The sequence below is a fragment of the Pan troglodytes genome, chromosome X (genome assembly GCF_028858775.2).
Source record: "Pan troglodytes isolate AG18354 chromosome X, NHGRI_mPanTro3-v2.0_pri, whole genome shotgun sequence".
Classification (NCBI taxonomy): domain Eukaryota; kingdom Metazoa; phylum Chordata; class Mammalia; order Primates; family Hominidae; genus Pan; species Pan troglodytes.
Window position 1 is genome coordinate 46391625 of NC_072421.2, and position 11560 is coordinate 46403184.

At 40.9% G+C, this 11560-nt stretch overlaps 1 pseudogene; it reads right to left on the reverse strand.

The window, feature by feature from the left end:
* Window positions 1-421: 421 nt before the first annotated feature.
* On the reverse strand, window positions 422-8434 carry LOC100611842 (mediator of RNA polymerase II transcription subunit 28-like; annotated as a pseudogene).
* Between the last annotated feature and the right edge of the window lie 3126 nt (window positions 8435-11560).

Here is an 11560-nt window from a genome sequence, read left to right on the forward strand (position 1 = left end):
GTAACTATCATAAGAGGCCTACAACAAAAATCCTCTTCCTCTGATTCTCAGGCTATTATAATTTTTCCCTCAGATCAAACAAACAATGGGAAACACACATGAAAAGATGATAAGTCATACAAAAATTTAAAAACAAGCACAACAACCATAAAAAAGAATCGGTATCATCATACTAACACTCTAAACTTTGCTAGACGAAAAAAGAATTTACTTGGTTTACCCAAGCTATAGACATTTTATAGAGTACTCAAGAAATTAACAGCTTGTAACAATAGTGGAAAAATTTTTGGTGGGAGCAGAAAACTAAAATCAACACCTTCTCTGGCAAAGACTTCTTCCCAAATGCCAAGTCCACAAGAAGGAATGTGTGGCAAACCTTGCACACCAGCCCTCTCTCAGGCTGACAGCCTTTGCCCTTTGCTCAGGTTGGCTTCAGAGGTGGAGGGATATTGGCAGATGCCTGCTCAAGGTAGGCCAAGGAGCCCTGAGGGATGTCGGCTGGCTTTTGTTCTGCATGTTGATGTCCTTTAGCACCTGCTGCCAATGCCTCAGCTTTGTCAAATGCTTCTGGACCAGTGCATCTTAATGTTGTAATTCATTCCATAGTTCTGAGATATCCTCTTTCATAACTTGCTCTGGTTTCTGGACAGATAATTGCAATCTTTTTTTAGGAAAAACAAAACAAAGCAAACATTGTCTCTCTTGCAGTATCCGGAAACTTCTGGATACACTGATTAACACCAGTTTGAATTTCTTCCTGATCAGTGCCATTGACATAGTCCTGACTCACCAGAGAAACAAAGCAAGCCTTGAAAGATGACTCCAAGTCAACCACCAAAGTACTATTAGAAGGGCTTGGAGCACCTGAGAAGTGAAGCCTAGCCTAGGAGGCCTGTCAGGGGTGGTCGGGCCCCTGGTGGCTGCCCAGAGAACATACTACCTAGTGGAGCTGCCTGTTTGGAGTGACAGGGTCTTTATTTCCTCAAGTAAGTTAGGTGTAAATCCTAGGTATTGTCTAGTGTCCTTTCAGAAGTTCCTTTAGCATTTCTTCTTCTTTCTTCTTCTTTTTCTTTCTTTCTTTTTTTTTTTTTTTGTTTTGTTTTGTTTTTTTGAGACGAGGTCTCACTATGTTGCCCAAGCTGGTCTCTAACTCCTGAGCTTAAGCGATCCTCCCACCTCAGCCACCCAAAGTGCTGGGATTACAAGAGTGAGCCACGTGCCCGGCCAATATTTCTTTAGTGCAGGTTTGCTAGTGGCAAACTCTCAGTTTTTATTTATCTGGGACTGTCTTAATTACTCCTACGTTTTTTTAATTATGGTTTTGCTACAAATAGGAATTTTGGTTTATAATTTTTCTTTCAGTGCTTTGAATATGTCAGCCCAATGTTTTGTGGCCTCTGTGGTTTCTGATGAGTTCATCTTATTGAGGATCACTTGTATGTGATGAGTGGTTGCTCTCTTGCTCCTTTCAAGGTTCTCTCTTTTCTCTGGCTTTCAATAGTTTAATTATAATGTTTGTAGGTGTGGGTCTCTTTGAGCTTATTCTACTTGAAGTTTGTTGGCTTCTTGGATGCACAGATTAATGTTTTAAAACCATTTTGAAAAGCTTGGGGCCATTATTTATTCAAATATGTTTCTATTTCTTTCTCTTTCTTCTTTCCTCCTGGCCCTCCCATTATGCATATATTGGTATGCTTCATGGTATCCCACATCATAGAGCAGGTCTCTGAGACTCTGCTCATTTTTCTTCATTCTTTTTTTTTATCACTATACCTCAGAATGGATAATTTTCACTGATCTCTCTCTTTCTTTTTTTTAATTCCCAACTTTTATTTTAAGTTCTGGGGTACATGTGCAGGATGTGCTGGTTTGTTACATAGGGAAACGTGTGCCATGGTGGTTTGATGCACAGATCAGCCCATCACCCAGGTATTAAGCCCAGCATCCATTAGCTATTCTTCCTGATGCTCTCCCTACCCCCATTCCCCACCCTCCAACAGGCCCTGTTTTGTGGTGTTCTCCCCATGTGTCCATGTGTTCTCATCATTCAGTTTCCACTTATAAGTGAGAACACACAGTATTTGGTTTTCTGTTTCTGCATTAGTTTGCTAAGGATAATGTAATCGCACTTTATGTTCTTTGATTGTTTCTTCTGCCTGCTCAAATCTGCTATTAGTTCCCCTAGTGATTATTTCCTGTCAGTTATTGTAATTTTTAAGCTCCGGAATTTCTATTTGGTTTCTTTTTATTATTCCTGTCTCTTTTTATTTTCTATTTGGTGAGACAACTTTCTCATATTTTCCTTTAGTTCTTCAGGCATGTTTTCCTTTGGCTCTTTGAAAATATTTAAAATAGCCATTTTGAAGTCTACCTAGTAAGTCCAATGTCTGGATTTCCTCAGTGACAGCTTCTATTGATTGCTTATTTTCCTGTGTGTGGGCCATACTTCCTTGTTTCTTTGCACATCTTCTAATTCTTTTGTTGAAAACTGGACATTTCAAAGAATACAATGTGAGAACTCTGAAAATCAGTCCCTTACCCTCCCAGGGTTTCTTGTTGCTGCTCTAAGTAGCTGTTTAATTACTTTTTATGAGGTAATGTTGTAAATTCTTTATCTTTGCATTTGTGGCCACTAAAGTCTCCACTTACTTAGCTTAGTGGTCAGATAATGATTAAACAGCATTTTTCTTAAATGCCTAGAACCAAAAAGTCTTCAAGTCTTCCAGTCATAGGGGCCCCGTATGTGTGTGTTGGGGCATGCCTTCAACACTCTACCAATCAGTTTACAACTCTGTTTCAGCCTTCACTTCCTGCTTGTGCAGAGCCTTATGTTCAGTCAGAGATGAACGATTACAGTCATTGTAAGTCTCTCCTGAGCTTCTGAAAAGCCCTACACACATTTGTGACCTTTTAGATTCCCAAGAATATGTTGAAACTTTTCAAAACCCCTACAAGCATCTCATTCCTCAGCTTTTTCTTTAAAGCTTTCTGGCTGGTTTATTGTTTGCCTTAACTGCTATCCATCACTTCAGGCAACTGTGATGTTAAAACATTTGAGAAATGCCCCTCCACCATCTGGGTAGAAATGTTTAGCATTAGGAGAGTTTCAGTGAGCTCTAATAAAGACAAGCCTTTCAAGTTGTATCTTCCAAGGAGCCATTTGGTAGTGACTCCTGTTTCTGAGCGAAGCTTTGAAAGATCTCTAGCTCTGCTCTACTTTCTCTAGTACTGGGAAGGCAGTCTGTTATTTTTCATGGTGGTGTGGAGCATGGAAACAGAGGACAGGACTAGTGTAAGTGTAAATGCCATAAAGCTTACTGTTTTTATTGAGATGCAGCTGTTTTTCTTGACTAAACACTTCCCATGTGGCTAAAGCCGTTGGTTAGTTTCCAGAGTACTGAAAAAGTTGATTTTAACAATTTTGGTTAGTTTTCGCATTGCTTTTATGGAGGAGCAAAATTTCAGAGTTCCTTACTCCAACATTTTCACTGATGTTATCCCCTCATTATTTTTTGACATTTCATCTTATAATGGAAAATCATTTTTTTTAAAGCAGTGAATAAGTTACCTATTTGTGCTTCTTATTTGTTTGTTTTGGTAACCCAGCTGTGGGCTAGAATGTCTTTGTCAGTGAAAATCTTTATTTTAGAAGCCAAACACGATAAGCCATATTATTATTCTTTTAAATGTTCTCACTGAATAAGAAACAAAATTCAGAAAAATTTTAAGGTATGAATCACCATTTCTAGAACCATATATACAAAGAATCATAAATATACACAATGTTTTAAAGAAGGTAAGTTATATAGTTAAAAAAAGAAATTCTGCCGTGAAGAATTTAGATTCTATATGGTGCTGAAATTGCAACACATAAGCTATATTCCAAGTAAAAATTAAGACTGACACAACAATGAACCAAATTGTATTTCACCTTTCTTTGAAGATGCTATAAGTTTAGAATAATGTATCAACTTTCCCTAACTTGGACTTCTTTTATTACTTTTTAAAGTTAATCTAAAACATACCAGTTTTGTTCTTGATCTGAGTTTTAGACTACTTCCACATTCTGTATATTCTTCCTAAAGGAAATTATAAAAACTTTTATGAAAATTTACCTGCAATAGGTTTATAAAGAAACTAATTAAAATGCAATTGAAATTTGAGTTACTTTTAACATAAACTATCTATGAATTTCTCACAAAGTGTTTACATAATGACATAATTATGAACAGATCAAAAGCGAGATGTGGGTTTGATTTCAAAATCTTGTATAGTTTGTCAGAATATGGAAATGTGTGTGTGTTTGTGTGTGTGTGTGTGTGTGTGTGTGTGTTTTAAAAGATGGCTTGCCTTATTCAGTATTTCACCATACTTTCTATTTCCAATTAACAGTAAAGGAAGAGTTGGCTTAAAATTGATCAGATTAGTGGCATATGGGTGGGATTCTGGAAGCATCCAAATATTCACATGAAAAATAAATGCAAACCCTGGAGGGAAATATGCCTTCTTGCATGGAGAACTTGGCCACATGTCATAGCTAGAACCTGTGAGAGACAAAATGTACAGGGTGCACTACATTTGTATCCTCTGTGCGTTAAGCATTGCCACAACGTGATTCTTTCTGTGCAAAATGGTGACAGGAATTCCACTGCCAATGTCTAGATATCAGATGATAATAGAAGCTCTGAGGACAATCCCTGAGTCTTTTATCCTCAGATTTTAGAGCCAGACATTGTCTTCATATGTCAGTTTGGGGAGTCTAGAATTTTTATTCTAGCCTATTTGGTAAATAGGTGTTTTACTTCATGGAAGAAACAGAGGAAGTGTTCTGATTATGATGGTTAAAAAATCCAAAATGTACTGGGCCCTTCTGCATGCAAAGCAAGTCATTAAGTCATCATACAGTGAGTTAACATTCACAGCCATAGTCCTCCAGACACTTCAAGTATGAAGTAGACAGCATTGCCATGGTTACGCATAAAGGGGATCTGCACAAAGCAAGCCCATTGCATGGCATTATGTGCATACTGTGGGGTAGCGCAGAAGGCAATTAGGAGGCTGTATGTTGAGAGGATGTGGGAATATGAAAATATGCCTTGTCATAGAATTGTGCTGGCTTTCTAACTCAGTGTATGAGCTCTGAGGCAGTTTCATTTCTTAATGGTTCAAGGCATAATTAAGCTGAGTTCTGACTATACAGAGACTCCGAATCATTGGCTTATTCAATTATCAAATATTAATTGAGTACCCACCATGTGCCAGGACTGGTTCATGGTGAAACCACTGGGCATTGGGAAAACAGCTGACAAAGCATTTCCCTCCCAGTGAATGCTATATTTAAAAGTTCTCTTCACATTACAGAAGCAGGTTATGCAGGTGAAATTTGTAATTGAAGAATAATAGAATTTATTTATTAATGCATACTAGTATGTTGCTCCTCTTCCACCCTGTCAACATGGACGGTGAAGAATGCATAGCATTTAGATAGATAGACAGGGAAAGCCTTTCTTATGAGAGGAATAGTACGAGTAAAGGCATAAAGGCAGGACTAAATAGAAAACAGTGAGGAACACACATTCCTTAAAACAAAATAAGTGGAAGGTCTTGGCTCTCTGATAAGTAAATGGGCTGTTTCTTGCAGGAATTTAGTTCGTTTAAATGAGAACTAAAATGCAACCATAAAATTGTCACATTCTACCAGTAGACCTCGTCTCCAGGAATGTAGTCCAACATTTTGATCAAACCAGACATTGTATATAAAAGGACTTTGGGCTGGGTGCAGTGGCTCATGCCTGTAATCCCAGCACTTTGGGAGAACAAGGAGGGCAGATCACTTAGGGTCAGGAGTTCGAGACCAGCCTGGCCAACATGATGAAACCCCGTCTCTACTAAAAATACAAAAATTAGCCAGACATGATGTTGTGCACCTGTAATCCCAGCTACTCAGGAGGCTGAGGCAGGAGAATGGCTTGAACCTGGGATGCAGAGGCTGCGGTGAGCCGAGATTTTGCCACTGCTCTCCTGGGCGACAAAGTGAGACTCCATTTCAAAAAAAAAAAAAAAAAAATAGCTCTTTGGAATTTTTAAGTGCTCTTACAAATGTCTTATTTATTCTTATCTTCCTTACCTAGCCCATCAGAGGAAGCAAAAATGAGAGCAGGAAGAAAACTGGTGTGTTGACCACTATTTGGCTGTATCTTCTTGAATCTGGAATATCTTCTGAAGTGTTTTTTTTTTCTTCTCTTTTCTTCTTTTATTTTTTCCTTTTCTTTTCCTACCTGTTTATTCATTCAACAGATATTTAATGAGTATCTTTTTTTTTGGTCAGGTATGTTCTCTATGCTAGGGACATGGCAGTAAACAAAATAGACAAAAATTCCTGCCTTCGTGCAGCTTACATTGCAGTCAGGGGAGAAAAATAGTTTATTAGATGATGATGCATGCTATGGAGATAAATTCAGCAGGGAAGAGAGTAGGAATTGTGTATGTGGGGCGGGGAGGGGAGCTTTAACTTTGATGAGTTGACCTCATTGAGGTGACATTTCAGCAAAAATTTGAAGAAGTGATCCATTTAGATATCTGGAAGAAGAGTGTTCTAGGCAGAGGGAACAGTTAGTGCAAAGGCCCTGAGGCAGGATTATGCCTGGCAAGTTCAAGGAACAGCAGATTAGGCGATGTACCAAGTAACAGCAGAAGTAAGAGAGGGAGAGAGTTGAAGGGAAAGAGTTGTGTTGTGTGTGTGTGCATGTGTGCATGTGTGTAAACTTTGTTTTGGTGGAAAGGGGTGGAGATGGTATAAGGCCTTACTTTTACTCTGAGTGAGATGGGAAGCCACGGTTCATTTTGGTTTTGACATGGATCTGTTTGCTAATGCAACCCACAAAAAAGATTAACAGGCTGTAAATGCTAATAAGATAAACAGAAATATTAATACATCAGTGATGTGGGGGGAATATGGAGCTTTGATTTGAATTCAGTGCATTATATCTATTTGAAACCTGTAAAAATAAGAGGAAGGACCCTGATCTACTACTTTGTCATAAATCTATCCATCTCTCAACTCTACCAAAGATAGAATGGTATCTGATGGATATTCATGACTGACTATCTATGACTCTTCTAAATGTAAAGGGATGTAGGAGGACACCACCAGCATGGTTCCTCCTCAAGAGTTTCCATAAATTTCTTCATCCCCCTTTACTCCCTGCTCCATTACTAGTCTGGTGATCTAAAAACTTTGCCTCTCCCCTATACTAGGCATGCAGACTCCACAAGAGAAGGGGCTTTGTCTATTCATGATACGCAAGGTATTTCAGAGGCACGAAGAATCCTTGACCAAAGGACTTTGTTGGGCGAATTTAGAAAATAAAAGGGTAACTTCTCAAATATAATAGTTGGGAATCCCTAATCCATGGGGAGTCATATTTTAATGTACCTTCAGGATGCCTTTTTTCATCAATAAATGACTACTGAACAGTAGTGGTGTACAGAGGGTTGGGTGGTGGAAAGCAATATGATCTGGATGCAAGCAGTAATGGAGTGTACTGTCTGTTGAGAATATAAAAATAATAAAATCAACTACAACAATCCTATTTTTATTATTGCCATGAGCCAGTAAGTCTAAACTATATCAGTAATAATATAATCCTCCTGCCCAATATTTTAAGTCCTAAACAATAACTGAAATTACTGATGAGTTTTTTTATTGTGATAAAATATAGGAAGGAGGAGCCAAGATGGTCAACTAGACACAGCCAAGAGGAACATCTCCCAGCGAGACACCACGACATCAGGAACACTGACACACACGCTGAGCAGATATTCAGAGGGAAGGCATTGAGAGTGGACAGAAGTTCGCAGATGTTGGCCTGAAGCGGGAGGAAGCTGGGAAGGCTGCACATTGCTGCTAAGTACCAGAATTCCTTCCTGGGTCCCAGTGACCCCTGGGGAAGGGATGAGTTGAACAGGTGGGAAATGGCTTGCTTTTGCCATGGACGACTTCTGGAATTCTAGCAGCAGAAAACCCCACAAGACACACGGACTCTTGAGCTCACAGGAAGAGCTGCTTAGAGAGGTGGCAGGTGCAGGACTCCAGCCTGAGTGGAGCCCAGAGCGTTTGGTGCAAGAACATCTGCAGTGGAGCATGGCCAGGAACACCCCTCCCCCAAGTTTCTCTGTACTCCTCTAGGTGACTTTAGCCTTAGGGTGACTGTCAGACCTGGGCAGAGCTGGGCAGTCTTGCCTGTGGGACAAGACCAGTACTATCTGAGTGCCCCACTGTCTGCTGGCCTCTCCTGGGACCCCAGTCTGGCCACAGCCTCTTGCAGCCACATGCCCAACCAGAGTGCTTCCCACGGGCCCTCATCCTAGCTTCTTTGCTGGAAGACCATGACTGACCATTGGAGAACGCCAGCAGACCAGCCCCCACTGACATGCGCCAGCCCACACACAGGATCCCTGCACCCCGGCCTGCCTCCAGCTCTTTGCCAGCACGCAGTCACCCATGGCCTCCCACCACCACTTTGCCAGCATGTCCCTCTCTGCACCACCACTGCCAGTGCAAGCACACCCCAATGTCCCCCTGCCTGCTGACACACAGGCACCCCACCAAACCATCACTGCCAGCACAAATGCACACACAAACACTGGCAACCCCACCCTGATCATGACACAGCTGCCACCCATGTGAACACCCACACAGATGCCAGCAACCCCACTCCCACCAGCACCACACCCCTGCTGCTGTTACTGCTGCAGCAAGTGTGTGCAAGAACAATGCCCTGCTCTCCCCAATGCCCTGCACCAGCTGAAGTGCATGAACCCTACCATGCTACCATGGCTACTGGCACACACAAGCAAGCATGGATCCTGCTGCCACCACCCAGACAAATTGCTTTGGCTGGCACCACCCACAATGTTGTGGCCAGTGGACCAGGAACACCTTGGCCCCTCCAGCACAGCAGGTTCCTAACCTCAAGGGGCCAGAGAACAAAGCCAAGGCCCTCAGACCAGACCCCTAGAGTTAGAGCATGCAGATAAGGGGTGCTGAACTGAGACTTGGCCTCCTAAATCTTCTAGAAATGAAGTCAGTTAGCTGAACCCATCTTATACCACAATAAAATCCCCAAGGACATCAAAGAAGATAAAAGCAAAAAACCCCATCCAAAGGACAGCAGTTTCAAAGCCTGAAGGAACATCAGCCCACACAGATGAGAAAGAACCACCAAAAGAACTCTGGCAGCTCAAAAATCCAGAGTGTCTTCTTACCTTCAAATGGCCACACTAGCCCCCCAGCAATGGTTCTTAACCAGGCTGAAATGATTGAAATGACAGACAGAATTCAGATTATTAAATAGGAAGGAAGATCATCAACATTCAGCAGAAAGTTGAAACCCAGCCCAAGGAATCTAAGGAATACAATAAAACAATACAGGAGCTGAAAGATGAAATGGCCATTTTAAGAAAGAACCAAATTGATTTGATAGAGCCGAAAAACTTACTTCAGAAATTTCATAATACAATTCCAAGTGTTAACAGCAGAATAGACCAAGCTGAGGAAAGAATCTCAGAGCCCAAAGACCAGTTCTCTGAATTAACTCAGTCAGACAAAAATTAGGAAATATAATAATAAAGAATGAACAAAACCTTGGAGAAATATGGGATTATGCAGAGAGACCAAACCTATGAGTCATTGACATCCCTGAAAGAGAGGGAGAGGAAGCAACTTGGAAAACATATTCTCCAAAGATGACATGAAAGAAAAAATATTAAAGGCAGCTAGAGAGAAGGGACAGGCTACCTACAGAGGGAATTGTATTGGGCTAACAGCGGACCTCTCAGCAGAAACTCTACAAGCTGCTAGGCGCAGTGGCTTACGCCTGTAATCCCAACACTTTGGGAGGCTGAGGTGGGTGGATCACCTGAGGTCGGGATTTTGAGACCAGCCTGACCAACATGGAGAAACCCTGTCTCTACTAAAAATACAAAATTAACCAAGCATGGAGGCACATGCCTGTAATCCCAGCTACTCGGGAGGCTGAGGCAGGAGAATTGCTTGAACCTGGGAGGCAGAGGATGCGGTGAGCTGAGATTGTGCCATTGCACTCCAGCCTGGGCAACAAGAGTGAAACTCCGTCTCAAAAAAAAAAAAAAAAAAGAAGAAGAAGAAGAAACCCTACACACCAGAAGAGATTGAGGACCTATATTCAGCATTCTTAAAGAAAAGAAATTCCAACCAAGAAGTTTATATCCAGCCAAAATAAGCTTCATAAACAAAGGAGAAATAAGATCCTTTTCAGACGAGCAAATACTGAAGGAATTTGTTACCACCAGACCTGCCTTACAAGAGAGGTCCTGAAGGGAATGCTAACTATGGAAAGGAGAGACCATTACCAGCCACCACAAAAACACACTTAAGTACATAGACCATTGACACTATTAAGCAACCACACAAACAAGTCTGCACAATAACCAATTAACAACGTTATGACAGGAACAAATCCACATATATCTGTATTAATTTTGAATATAAATGGGCTAAATGCCCCAGTTAAAAGGCAGAGTGGCAAGTTGAATAAAGGGGCAAGACCAAACTGTAGGCTGTCTTCAAGACACCCATCTCACATGCAATGACACCCACAGGCTCAAAGTAAAGGAATGGAGAAACATCTACCAAGCAAATGGTAAACAGAAAAAAGGAGGGGTTGCTGTTCTAATTTCAGACAAAACAGACTTTAAAGCAACAATTATCAAAAAAGACAAAGAAGTGCATTATGTAATGGTGAAGGGTTCAATTCAACATGAAGACCTAACTATCCTACATATATATGCACCCATCACAGAAGCACCCAGATTCATAAAGCGAGTTCTTAGAGACCTCTGAAGAGACTTAGATAACCACGTCATAAGAGTGGGTGATTTCAATGCCCCACTGGCCGTATTAGACAGATCGTTGAGGCAGAAAACTAATGAAGATATTTGGGACCTGAACTCAACACTTAACCAAATAGACCTAACAAACATCTTCAGAACTCTCCATCCTAAAACCACAGAATATACATTCATCTCATCTGTACGTGGCACATACTCTAAAATCAACCACACGATCAGTTATGAAACAATGCTCAGCAAACGCAAAAAACCGAAATCATACCAACCACACTCTCAGACCACAGTGCAATAAAAACAGAAATCAATTCTAAGAAGATTGCTTTTGGAAATTAAGGAACCTGCTCCTGAATGACTTTTGAGCAAACAATTAAATTAAGACAGAAATCAAGAAATTATTTGAAACAATAACAGAATTCATCTTCCTCTCAAATGCACAGCCCTGAAAAAGAATGATATCATGTACTTTGCAGCACATGGATGGATCTGGAGGCCATTATCCTAAGTGAACTAGTTAAGGAAGAGAAAACCAAATACTGAATGTTCTTGCTTACAAGCGGGAGTTAAACACTGAGTACACATGGGCATAAAGAAGGGAACAACAGACACTGGGGCCTACTTGAGAGTGGATAGTGAGAGGAGGGTGGGGATTGAAAAACTACCTGCTAGATAC